Raw genomic sequence first — 14,013 nt, forward strand, 5'->3', positions numbered from 1 at the left:
CCTCCAAGAAGGGCTCCCCAACCTGCTGAAGCACAGTTCCAAATGGAAAGAACATAGTGAGATTTGGGTCTAAATTGACTTTGCCATAATCATTCCTTATTGTAGCATTCTCAGAAGGATCAATAGACACAAAAACTGTTCATGCATACCAAGGACATGATTCATGCTTCAATCCTTTCTCCCTTTAGACCAATAGCTTTAAGTTGGACATAGTTCTCTCTTCTGTTTTCTGTACACTAATAAAAATGGTAGGACCTCCTTGTGCTTGACAGGTAAACCATCTCTGATCTCCCTCAAGGTGCTTTGATTTGCTCCAAGCTCAAGGAAAACCTGGTAGATGGGAAGCAGTCTTGGTTTTGGCTGAGAGTCAAGTGGTGAAGTCCCTTTACTGATACTCCTAGCTGTGGACCTGATGACTGTTTTGGAAAAATACTCTTCATAGAACATGTGAATAAATTGGGACCATGGCCAACTTAAACATTTGTGATGACGCCTTTGACAATATGCTGCCAACTCAAAAAATAATTCCAAAGTAGACTGGTAAACACTGCCCATTAAAAGCAGACTGAACCTCCAAATTTCTCCATGCTATCCTCCTTTTTTGCCAGGCCAAAAAAAAATCTGAAATGCAGAAGTAATACAAACACACACGGGGAGAGAGAGAGAGAGAGAGAGAGAGAGAGAGAGAGAGAGAGAGAGAGAGAGAGAGAGAGATTCCACCATCCAGAATAGGTGGGATACAACAAATTGAAACAAAATATAAAGCAGTTTAAAAGGCTGCAAGCTATTTTATTGAAAACAAAAATCATTTGTGCTTAAGAGGTGACAAAACGTACGTCTACAAACACAATAGCACACCGAGAACAGAACTAGATGCTTTTACTAGGAGAACTATTATCTCTCATAAAGAACATAACAACCACTGTAAAGAAGACAGGGCTAATTAATTTATTAAATTGTTTACATTGGAAGGTTGATTGTAAGCAGAGAGGACATGGGGGTAGGAGAAATATTTCTCACAGCAGAAGAGGAGGATGCAAAGTTGTTACCATGAGAAGGTGTGAAGGTAGAAGAGGCAGAGGGCAAAGCAAGTGGATTCAATGGGACCCTGAGAGGATTAGGCAGAAGAGACAAAGAGGTGATTTGACAGGAAGATTGAAGCAGGCTTTTCCGAGGCAGCCTCTAGCCAGCCTAACACTCAAAAGCATTCTTTGCACAGAGAAATTGACTTTTAAGAAATGTGTGGTATCTCTCCCCTGATGATGGAGGAATTACCACAAGTATCATACAGCCCCACAAAGTGAATGATCGTCCTGCGGTGAGCACTGTGTGGAGGCCTTGGCTCACTTTATAACATTTAATCTTCTCAGAAAATCTATATATTCTGCAGTTCTCACAGATTTTCTACAAGCAAAGAGCCATTGATCAGTCCCGAGTCTTCAAGCTGACTTTCATGACCCCTTTAGTAAAAAGCAGTCCAGAGAAAAGGGACTTTTAGAAATCCATTATTCTGACCTTTATAATAAAAAGAGATAGCCATGGCTGACATGGATGGAGAATATTACTGGCAGGAGAGAGAAAAGGTCCTGATAGGATGCAAAGGGCATGGGGAATGTCACAGTATTTTTGTTCCGTGAACTGTGAGAGGAGACAGAGACTTTAGATTATGTGCAGGTGAGATGCAGCTGGAAATATCCTGGTCAGACACAACTGGGACTTGTGCACAGGGTCAGATACACTTGGCGATGCATGTTTTGGTGGTGGAGAAAAAATAGAAAGAACTTACTATTTGCAACTCTTGACAGGTATTGACTCATTTTCAGGCTTCACCAAAGCCTCAGAGACTGCCCTTTTCTCCAGGGTAGATAGTAGCAGGACAAGTGAGCCAGGAGCTTCTCTGTATCTGTGTTCTAACAGTTGTGAGATAGCCCTAAAGCAACCAAGTGATCCACAGTGGCGGCACCTATGCATTATGAAAGCCATTATTGAGATGTCGATTCAGTCAGTGCAGTGCCTTCTGTGCAAGTGACCTGAGTTCAAATTTTGAATACACCAGTTGCAAGAGATGGGCATGACTGCACACATGCTAAAGAACGGGAGAGGAGGTGGAGACAGACACAGATTCCAAAGCCCACTCGCCATCAGTATAGTTAATCATTCAGCTCTGGTTCAGTGAAAGATTCTATCTCAAAGTAAGACAAATATTCATAGTACACATTTGATGTTGATCTCTGGCCTTAACACACACACATATATGCATATATATGTAAATATGAACACAAAAGCAAACGTTCCCAGTGCACAAGTCCCAGTTGTATCTGACCCAGGATATTTCCAGCTGCATCGCACCCTGTACATAATCTAAAGTACACATATACTACACACATACCCAGAAAGGTGGGTGGGACTATGGATCAGCACATGGGATGGGGTTGAGGCTAGTTTACAGTTTCAGAGCTTTTGTCCTTTATCATCATGGCAGGACATAGTGCCATGCAGGCAGACAGTGCTGGAGAAGGAGCTGAAAGTTCTACATGTTGATACACAGGTAGTAAAAGGAGTCTGCATTCAACTGCTCAGACATGAGCATGTAAGACTTCAAAACCTGCCTCCACAGGGACTCACTTTCTTAAACAAGGCCACACCTATTCCACAAGGCCATACCTCATTAATAATGACACTCCCTGTGGGGATCATTTTCTGCTCCCTAGCCCCCATGAGCTTTTAATCATAACACAATACAAAAATACATTCAGTACAACTTTAAGTCTCCATGTTCTTTAACAGTCTCAGACTCATTTAAAAGTCTAAAGTTGAAAGTCTCTTCTGAGATTCAGGAAATCTCTTATTTGCAATCCCTTGTAAAAGCAAAAGCAAAAATCAGATCACATACTTCTAATATATAATGTCACAGGATATACATTACCATTCCAAAACTTAGGGAAGAGAGCATAGCAAGAAAATACTGGACCAAAGCAAGACTGAAAACCAGCTGAGCAAACTCCAAATTTTGCATCTCCATCTGTGACGTCAAAATGCTCTTCAGATTGTAATATATTTGACTCTCTTGGACTGGTTTCACTCCCTGTTCTCAAATCTCCTGTGCAGGTATCTTACTCACTGGTACTTCTGACATTTTGGGGTTTCCATGGCAATTCAGGCTTTACCTTCACAGCTTCATACAACGGATTCTCTAATCCTCCATATGGGGACACCCTGCTTAGCCTCAGCAGTTTTCCTTACTCACAGAGGAAGATTCCATAACCTTATTCTTAGATCTTTGACTCTAAAGTCAGACCACTTAGCCAAAGAAGCCAAGTTTTGCTAGGGCTGAAGCATGGCCTCCTATTTCAATTACATCTTCATTGTCTTCTGTTTTAAATAGTTTAATTCACTTCCTATGCTTGCTTGTCCTGAATCATAATCTGTAGACTAATCTGGCCCCAAACTATGAGATCTGCATGCCTATCACTCTGGAATGCTGGAACTAAAGCTGTGTACCACCACACTTGTACCTAAACTCTTCCTTTTTTCTTTTTCTCCTGTTGAAAAGACAGCTGGGTGGGGTCTTGCCCTGAGGTCTCCACTCCCTTTATTTCATTTCTTATTCTTTTTATCTTCTTGAATAGAAGACCTAGCTCCATTCCACTTCCTGGTGCCCCTTTCCTCCTCAAATTATACATTTCATATTTTTTCTTGCTCAGCTTGCTCCTTGTCATTATAGATATGCATAAGAGTGACCACTCACAACCATTAAACCAAGTCAAATACTTGGATGTTTTGGTATTTCATCTGCCAATGGAATTAATTCAAAACCCTACACTTTATTCTCAGGCAGACTTTTGGAACAGGGTAAAAAGTAGCCCCATTCCTTATCAAACTGTCACAAGAATTTACTCTGGCCACATATTGACATTCTTCTCTTCTGAATCCTCTTGATCTAGGCCCCTACAGTTTAAATCACCCTCCGTAGCACTATCTTCCATATTTCTAGTAGTATGGTTCATTAAGCCTACTTAAAGCATTCAAGTACATTTCTAATCTAAACTCTCTAAATTCATAGTTCTCCAAACAAAAGCACGGTGAGACCTATCATAGCAATACCCAAGTCCCTGGTACAAACTTAACTTGGTTTCTATTGCTGTGAAGAGGCACCATGACCATGGCAACTTTTATAACGAAAAACATCTAAACATCTAACTGGGGCTAGAATACAGTTTCAGAAGTTAAGTACATTACCATCATGGTAGGACATGGTGGCATGCAGGCACACATGGTGCTGAAGAAGGAGCTGCGAGTTCTAAATCTTGACTCACAGGCAGTAGAAGGAGTCTGTGTCCCACTGGCCAGACTTGAGCTTATAAGACCTAAAAGTTCACATCGACAGGACTCACTTTCTCCAACAAGGCCAAATCTAAACCATAAGACCACATCTCCAGATAACGCCAATCTTTATGGGGACATTTTCTTTCAATCCACTCCACAGATCAAGGGTTTATTGAGTTAAAAGTAGGCATACAGAATATCTACAAATACTTTTGTGTATTTTTAAATAATATAATTCACAGTATTGTGATTTATTCTAGCTTGACTGGCCCTAGAGACACCATCTCAACATACATTCTTGATTCTATAATCATAAGAATATTTCAGGAATCCTATTTGCATACACCTTCATAATATCTTTTTTTCAGTAAACAAGACTCAAGACTCAAATAAATGACACATTATTTGAATTATACCAATATAATTTTGTCTTATTCCTCCTCAAAAACCTCAAGTCATTTCTATAATCCCTTTGCACATTCTGTTATAACATGAAAATTATCTCTCCTATAGATCCTAGTTTTCACTGTTTTAGTAAATATATTTCAAAGTGTTTCTGAATGGTTTTTATTTCTTTGACATTTAAATAGAAAGATGACAAGAATAAGAAATTAAATACATTGGTGAAATCATAATGTTGATTGACTATTTAGTTTCATTTTCCCTCAAAGGAAAAGACTATTTAAATACAAGATAATTTAGTGCTGCTCTAGGATATTTTACATCCATACCTGTCTATACAATCTGAAAAGTAAAGCTTAGTTTGACATTATTCAGGCACAACTACCATCTTTTTTATTGCTCTTCAGTTTTCAGTAAAACTTTTAAGATTTAAATATAAGAATAGATATACCTAGAGTTCCCTCTTCCATATAAGATCAAAAACATAACCCAAATACTACTCTTACATCTGTTTTTCTTCTCAAAATTACACAAGCAACAAATCCATAACAAAATAGCATGTTTGTAAATGTCCTTTATAATAATTGCTAATCAGTTCTTGGAATATGTTTGGCACTTGCAAAGTACTAAGATCTCTCTAGCGTTTTTGGTTGTGTATAACGAAACAGTTTCCTTTTCTGAAACAATAACATAAGACTATCCATTTTGTTAACCATATTTTGATAATTGAATTAGGAAACAATTAAAATGGGCCCAGTATTGGGTGACATTTTTTATTTACTTCTTCAATTAAAATCAGTAAATTTGAATATTATTTATATCTCATTATAAATGCATATAATGCAAAATTCATGGTTATTCTCCATGTATTCTTTTTTTCTATGTTAAATAGAAAGTTGTTACAAACTAAGGTGAATGTAAGTATCATTCATTACATTTTTTGGACAGGGTCCTACCCACCAGGTAGAAATCTAGATGTACCTAAGACTTCCATTTCGTGTAAAATTTGCAGGTATATTATATATACAATTTTTTGGGAGCATTAAGTTTTGCTTATAGGTACATGTTTCTTCGACAGATCACTTGATATTGGAAAACACCTTAATTTTGCCTGGGAAAATGTCACAGGCTTCACATCAAAATGAAAAGTTACAAACAGCTAATGCTTTAGCGATTAATTCTTTCTTTATTGTATGTGCTCCAGTGAGATTTTATTTACAAGCTCACTTATATTTATTCATGCAAAGCCAGTTCTGAGCACATTTGACCTACACAATATAGTTTGCCAACTCTGCTCTGGATCGTAGTGTGCCTGATATTATACAATATCAAAGAAAAATATATAATTAGGCCACAAGCTTTTCATAGTGAAATCATCTAAAAAGATTTCAAAAACTAAAGGTAAATCCAATGGAAAGTGATTATTTTTTACTTTTGTGGAAATAAGACAACAAACTTTTGTAGAAGAGCCAGAAATTCTGACAAGAGTGAAGCTGGGATCCTAAATGTAACAAGATGTTTTCTAAGGTTTCCTCCTATGTGACCTTTCTTCGGGGCAGATTTTTGCGTGTATTTAGGTTTAATAATGTTTGATAACTTTTTTACACTTTTATTCATTATTTATGGATTTTACATAGTGAGTTCTAATCTCACTTATCTCCCTGTCCCTGGGAATCTGTCCTCTGCCCTTGCAATCTCCACTACAAAACAAAACCAATTTAAAAGAAAAACAAAAACAAACAAACAAAAAAAAAGAAACAGAAGAAAAATGAAAACAAAAAACAAGCAAAAGAATCTTGTCATAAGCCGGGAGGTGGTGGCGCATGCCTTTAATCCTAGCACTCGGGAGGCAGAGGCAGGCAGATCTCTGTTAGTTCGAGGCCAGCCTGGTCTACAAGAGCTGGTTCCAGGACAGGAACCAAAAAGCTACAGAGAAACCCTGTCTCTAAAATCACAAAAAAAAAAAGAATCTTGTCATAGAAACTGTGCTGTTGAGACATACAATTTACTCTTTAGTTTGTCCATCTTTACTTGCAAGAGTTCACTGAGTCATTGGTCTGGCTGGAGGCCTCTGATTTCTGCTATACCATGGATAATGGGCTCTCACCAAGGCTCCACTTGGATAGTCTGTTGTTGTCCTGTCATGGAGTTCCTGCTCTTTTGGATTTGTAGCTTTTTGCCCTTCTCATGCTCCAAAAGTTCATACTGGGATGGACCAACTTATAACCCTGATCCTGGGCCTGTATGGTACCTGGATTGGTCAGCTAGCTAGCTATCCTTCATCATCACTACCCTGTGAGCTCACCAATACTGCCTCTGCTAGCTCAATGGATGCAGCATGCAGCTCACCCAATGCAGCATGCAGCATGCAGCAAGGAGCTGGTTCAGTTCTCCTGTCGCCTTGGGCCCTCAGATCCCTGATCCCTCATTCCTATCATCAGGACCAGCTCTACTGTTTGCACAGGCAAAGTGCACTCTCCAGATTGCTGTAGGGGGCAGATGAGGAATGTGGGGGTGAATTCCCCTGCTCTCCCACCCACAGAACTCTGGCAACAGGCTCAGCTCTAGTATGCTGCCCAGGCAGGGAGCAGGGCCTACTCTCCTATGTGCTGTAGCTGTGGCATGGCAGGGCTAGGTCCTTTATTCTTGTAAACTCAGGGCCAGCTCTCTCACCTGCCCCCCGCGTGGTAGCAAGGGGCAGAAAGGAGAGGTCATCTTTCCCTCACCTATGCGAGCACATGGCAGACAAGTGGGGATTTGGTCAGAAGTTCTTTCCATGCCCTCAGGGTTGGCTCATGTTGTCCCCAACAACAGGGTCAGACCTAGTGTGCTTCTCAGGTGGGGTGTCCACCTATGGTGAGGCCTGGGACCATTTTTCCCAAGTGCTGGGGATAACTTTGCATTGAAGGGTGGGGCCATCTTACCTGCTGCAATACCCAGCAAGGGGCAAAATCATCCATCCCAGGGCCTGTGAAGGGCAGGGCTGACTCAGTCCAGCATTGTTACATTGATTCCCCATGCTAAAACCAGCCGTGGACATTACCACAGATTCCAGTTGCAGGAGGGCCACGGACCCAAACCTGGCCCTCTCAGATCAGTATGGTCTCAGCAGCAGCCTGGATCCCTGGGCATCAACAAGGTCACAGGTTGCAAGACCTCAGGCGTCTGCAGAACCCATGGTGGCATCTGGAGTCAAAAATATCACCCCAGACCCTGGCCTCCATAGGGCCACAGACTCAGACATGGCCCTAGGTAGTAGTAGCCTGTGACAAGATGTCTTCATGGCTCTAGGCAGCAGTATTGGCCACCCAGATCAGCATGGCCCTGGGCATAGCATGGTTGTTGGACACTGACATGGTCTAGACCCCCAAATCCCTCATTGCCCTTGGTGACAACAGGAGGCCTGGACATCACCTCAGACTCTGGCTACTGTAGGACCAAAGACCCAGTCTTGGACCTCTGAATCATCCCTGGCCTGGACTACATCATGGCCCAAGGTCAGATAAGAATGTTTGTGATGGAAGTATGGTACTTGTATGCCCTCGTGACTATTGATTGTGGACTAGACCCCAGGCATCTATGTAGCCTTTGGTGGCAACTGAGTCCCCAGATATCAATACGGCCACTGGCTATGGTAGGATCTCAAACCCAGTCATGGTCCTAGGCAACAGTCAGGGACCAAATTTCACCATAGTCCCAGGTGGCAATATAGATCTTCCTGTCCGGCAGGGCCTCCACAGCAGCATAGCCCTCAGATATCAGCATGGTCCCAAATAACATCCTAGAACCAGCATTGGCAAGGTCTTTGATGCTCTCACAGACATCAACAGATACTGAATGCAGCAGGGCCACAGACCCAGACATGGCTCTCAGCTACAGCCATGGTCCGGATGATACCATGACCCCAGATGACAGCACTGTGCATCCAAATCTCTCTGGCACTGGCAGTAATAACAGCCCTTGGACACCAATATGCTCATGCAGTATCACTCAGACTGTGGGCATCCACGTGGACCCTGGTAGCAACACGGGCCAGGAACTTCAACACAGATCCTGACTGCATCAGGCCCATGGCCCCAGTCATAGTTCTTAACAGCAACCCAGGCAAGGTTGTTACCATGGCCCTCTGGGGCCATTCACATTACCCAGTTTGGCATGCCTCCCCACAACATCTCGGTCCTCTGATACTAATGCATGGCCTCTACTGATGACATGAGTCACAGGTTTCAGTCAACTCAGGTACTTTTGGCTGCTCCTTAGATCAATACCTGGCTAATGGTCATAGCTTAGGCCCAGACATGGAAATTAATTCTCAAGGAATTATAAAAATTGAATGCATGTTTAGACTTTAATAGTTTCTATTAAAATCATCTCATAATCTCTATGAAGCATTAACTTCCAGTACCTAGTCTGACTATAATAAGGGCTACAAGTGTTTCATGAGGTGCACATTGTCTGAATTTCTCAATTTATTTCAAGCTTGCTCTAAGTCACACATACCTGTAAATCTCACAAATTCAGTTGCTGAAATTGCCCCCCCCTACCCCGAGAGAATATTGAGTTTACTGAGTTTTTTAACACTGGAACTAAAGTGCATTAAAAGTCTATTAAATTATACTAGAATGAAGATGTAGTTTTTAGTAGGCCTTATTTTTATTTTACTTGAAATGACATTTGAGGGGGTGTTATAGACTGGAGGCATTGGAACCTTGAAGCCATCCTACCTATCCTTCTCTAATGCATATATAGTTAGTATGAATAATGATGGGCATCATTGTTGCATTTGCATACCTATCATTTATTATCCTTTGCTGGCATTTATCAACTCTCACCCACGCTTGGCTCTTGTCTATCTAACTTAAGGAAGAAAAGTGTATTTTGGTTCACAATTCATGGGCTCAGCTCATCCTGGAAGTGAAGTCTCCATGGCACACACACAAATGCACACTCATGTACACAATTACACACACAGGCACACACATACACTAATACATGCATTCACACAATATGGACACATTCAATTACACATTTCCATACTTGAACATGCATGCGAACACATGCAATTAAACTAGAAATGTAGTCTTTAAACAATATCTTGGTGTAGGAGGTCCTTCTGTTTATATGTTGCTTTCATTGAATAAAGAAACTGTCTGGGCCTTTTGATAGAGCAGAACTTAGGTAGGTGGAGAAGACAGAACTGAATGCTGGGAAGAAGGGCAGAGTGGCAGACACCATGGTTCTCCTGCCTGAGACGTAGGCTGGCCAGTAAGCCACAGTCACGTGGCAATACATATTAATGGAGATGGGTTAAACTAATATGTAAGAGTTAGCCAATAAGAAGTTAGAGCTAATGGGCCAGGCAATGTTTAAATAAATGCAATTTCTGTGTGATTATTTTGGGTGTAAGCTAGCCGGGCAGCCGGGACAAAGGACCCCCTCCTCATACAACAATATCCCCTTTTTATTATCTGTTTGCTTCTCAGTTTGCCTTTCTATTTTAGAAAGGACATATCCTGCTAAGCTTTCTTTTAAAATAATAGTAGATACAATCAGATATATCCGACCCTCTGTTAAATCACTTCATAGTGGTGTTAGTTGTTTGCAATCATTGCTTTTAAACATTTTGGTGAATGTCCACTTGTGGTACTAACTTAACAGAATGTGCCCAGTCTAAACTGTAACAGCAAGGGCAGAAATCTAAATACTCCCTATTAATTCCTCTCTGTATATTATCAGCATGCATTTTGATGTTATGCATAAAAGTTAATACTTAAACGTGAAATTAGGTGTTAAAAATTTCATGTCTGATAAAAAAAATACCTGCAAAAAAGCTTGCTAAAAAACAAGTATCACTGAAATGTCCCAGATCAACTTTATTGTACTCTTGGTCCTTTCAACATTTAAATGTCTTTTGATTGACTGTCTCATATTTACCGAACATTTCAAATATTTATAATACCTTGTCATTCTATCTCTGACAGGTCCACTTAAGCTTTTTTCTCTTTATCCCCATTTGCTTTTATATGTTTTGTTTTCCTCTGTAAAGCTATTCAGTTGGCATGAGCCAGTAAAAATGTCAGAAAGTAGCAGAGATAAAAATTATAACCTTTTCTCTCTCCAAAGCAGCCTTCCTATTTTTATCACACACTTCAGTAGTTCAAGCCCTTTAATTCCCAGTTAAGTTGAATGCAGTAGTCATCAATATGTTTGTAAAACCATAATTTAAACCAAATTTAAACTAATCATTTATTTCTTTTTTCCATATGGTTCAAGTTTAAAATAGAAAAGACAAAGAAGGCACAAAGGGGAAATTGCATGCTGATGGGCAATGGGATGCTCTGAGCTCTTTTCCCCATCATTATAACGATCTGTTCTTGGTTTCCATTAATCAGTATTGTCAGCAGCATGCTGCGTATAGGGGAGGGGGGGCTAAGTTGTTCTTGTTTACCATGTGATTGTCAACAATTTGCAACATCCTAGAATTCACCTATCAAAAGAATAAGCTTCAATAATTACACCATTAGCTCACATCAGAAAAAGGAGCTCGATCAACTCAACAAACAGAGCCAAGCAACACAGATGCAAAGCTTCCATTTGTGAAAGGCTGTTCTCTCTCCTCATTGTAAATAGACATTGTAGAAATTATTGATCTAAGAGCTGATGTTCAGACGCAGGTTTGCAAATATTCTTAACAGAATGCTTAAGAATGATCTTCAGCCAACTGCCCATGACAAGTTCCCCAGAGATTGTCTCTTATGGGAGTGGAAGCCCACACCTGTATTTGCTTTCTCACTGAATGCTGGCCTCTTGAGAAACAGGCATGATCTTTTCCATGACTGCTTTCTTCAGTTCAGCTCCTGAGTCTTATAAATGCATATTCTGCATTGGAGATACTTTCCTGAGGTGGTAACCATGCTTGTCTTTACTGAAGTTAAGACCGAGTGGTGAATCTAGAGTGACTCAAAGATCAAGTTATTCACTTGTCAAATAAATCCAGTTACTTTTAGAATTTGGACATAGAAATGCACATATAGATGCCTTATAATGTATTTTCTGTTCAAAGATGCAGTGATTAGAAAATAAATTTTAACTCAAAAATATCAGTAGCCCTTCTGTACACAGATGATAAATGGGCTGAGAAGGAAATCAGAGAAACATCACCATTCACAATAGTCACAAATAGCATATAATACCTCAGAGTAACTCTAACCAAGCAAGTGGAAGACTCGTATGACAAGAACTTTAAATCTTTGAAGAAAGAAATTAAAGAAGACACCAGAAAATAGAAAGATCTCCCATGCTCATAGATAGATAAAATTAACATAGTAAACATGGCATTCTGACCAAAAGCATCCTACGGATTCAATGTAATGCCCAGAAAAATTCTTCACAGATCTCAAAAGAACAATACATATGAAAAGGCAAAACTCCCCAGGATAGCCAAAACAATAAAAGAATTTCTGGAGGCATCATATTCCCTGACTTCAAACTCTACTACAGAGCTACAGCACTGAAAACAGTCTGGTATTGTCATAAAACAGACAGGAGGACCAATGGAACTGAATGGAAGACCCAGATATTAATCCACACACTTTCAAACACCTGATTTTGACAAAGCAGCAAAAAATATCAAATGGAAAAAAGAAAGCATATTTAACAAAAGGTGCTGGCATAACTGGATATCAGCATGTAGAATAATGAAAATAGATCCATATCTATCACCATGCACAAAACTAAAGTCTAAATGGTCCAAAGACCTCAACATAAAGCCAGCCACACTTAACCTCATAGAAGAAAAAGTGTGAAGTACACTTGAATGCATTGTCACAGGAGAGTACTTCTTAAATATAACCCTAGTAGCACAGACACTGAGAGAAACACTTAATAAACGGGACCTCCTGAAACTGCAAAGCTTCTGTAAAACAAAGGACATGGTCAACAAGACAAAACAATAGCCTACAGAATGGGAAAAAATCTTCACCAACCACACATCAGACAGAGAATACAATAAAAAATGGAGTACAAACATAAACAGAGAACTCTCAAAAGAAGAATCTAAAATGGCTGAAAGACACTTAAGGAAATGCTCAACATCTTTAATCATCAGAGAAATGCAAATCAAAACAGTTCTGAGATTACAATTTACAACTGTAAGAATGGCCAAGATCAAAAACACTGATAATTACTTTTGCTGGAGAGGTTGTGAGATAAAAGGAACACTCCTGTGTTGCTGGTGAGAATGCGAACTAGTACAGCTCCTTTGGATATCAGTGTGGTGATTTCTCAGAAAATCAGAAAACAACCTTCCTGAAGACCCAACAATACCATTTTTGGGTATATATCCAAAGGATGTTCAACCTTGCTACAAGAACATATGCTCAACTATGTTTATAGCAGCATTGTGGGTCATAGCCAGAACCTGAAGACAACCTAAATGCCTCTCATCCAAAGAATAGATAAGGAAAATGTGGTACATTTATAAAATGGAATACTACACAGCAGAAAAAAAATGACATCTTGAATTTTGCAGGAAAATGGATGGAGCTAGAAAACATCATTTTGAGTGAGGTAACCCAGACCCAGGAAGACAATTATTATATGTACTCACTCATAAGCTGTTTTTAAACATAAAGCAAAGAAAACCAGCCTACAAATCATAATCCCAGAGAACCTATACAACAATGAAGACTCCAAGAAGAGATATATATATTGATAGAATCTACATGGTAAGTAGAAAAAGACAATATCTCCTGAGTAAATTGAGAGCATGGGGACCTTGGGAGAGGATTGAAGCTGAGGGGAGAGGCAGGGAGGGGAGCAGAGAAAAATGTAGAGCTCAATAAAAATCAATAATAAAAAAGAATGAGAGAATGAATTCACAATTAAGAAAAAGAAAATAAATCTTTATGAGTAATACTCATCTTAAAAAAATAAAACATAAGGCTAGGTGAAGGAGACTGGAGTGCCAAGGGATGTGGGGGCTTTGCCCAAACTCCCCAGTGCTGCATGTCAGCAGCGAACACAGCCTTATGTCATATGCAAATGAGTATGACTAAGTCCAATAAAACTTTATTTGCAGAAGTAACAGTTCAGTCACAGACTGTTTCATGACTATTGAACTAGTTCTTTAAACCATCCTTGCTATCAAAAAGTAGTATACTTTTTAAAAACATTTGTTTTGAGAACTGACACATGTTAGATACAACTATATATGTAAAATATTATACGTGCATTTTTATATTTAGCTAAGAAAAGAGTGGTGGAGAAAAATTGGTTAGTTTAGTA

The 14,013-nt window shown here is 39.7% G+C and overlaps 1 pseudogene; it reads right to left on the reverse strand.

Moving 5' to 3' along the window:
• The window catches only part of LOC142855343 (elongin-B pseudogene), a 99,682-nt pseudogene extending 91,189 nt beyond the window's left edge, over positions 1 to 8,493 (reverse strand).
• Between the last annotated feature and the right edge of the window lie 5,520 nt (positions 8,494 to 14,013).

The sequence above is a fragment of the Microtus pennsylvanicus genome, chromosome 8 (assembly GCF_037038515.1).
Source record: "Microtus pennsylvanicus isolate mMicPen1 chromosome 8, mMicPen1.hap1, whole genome shotgun sequence".
NCBI classification, from domain to species: Eukaryota; Metazoa; Chordata; class Mammalia; order Rodentia; family Cricetidae; genus Microtus; species Microtus pennsylvanicus.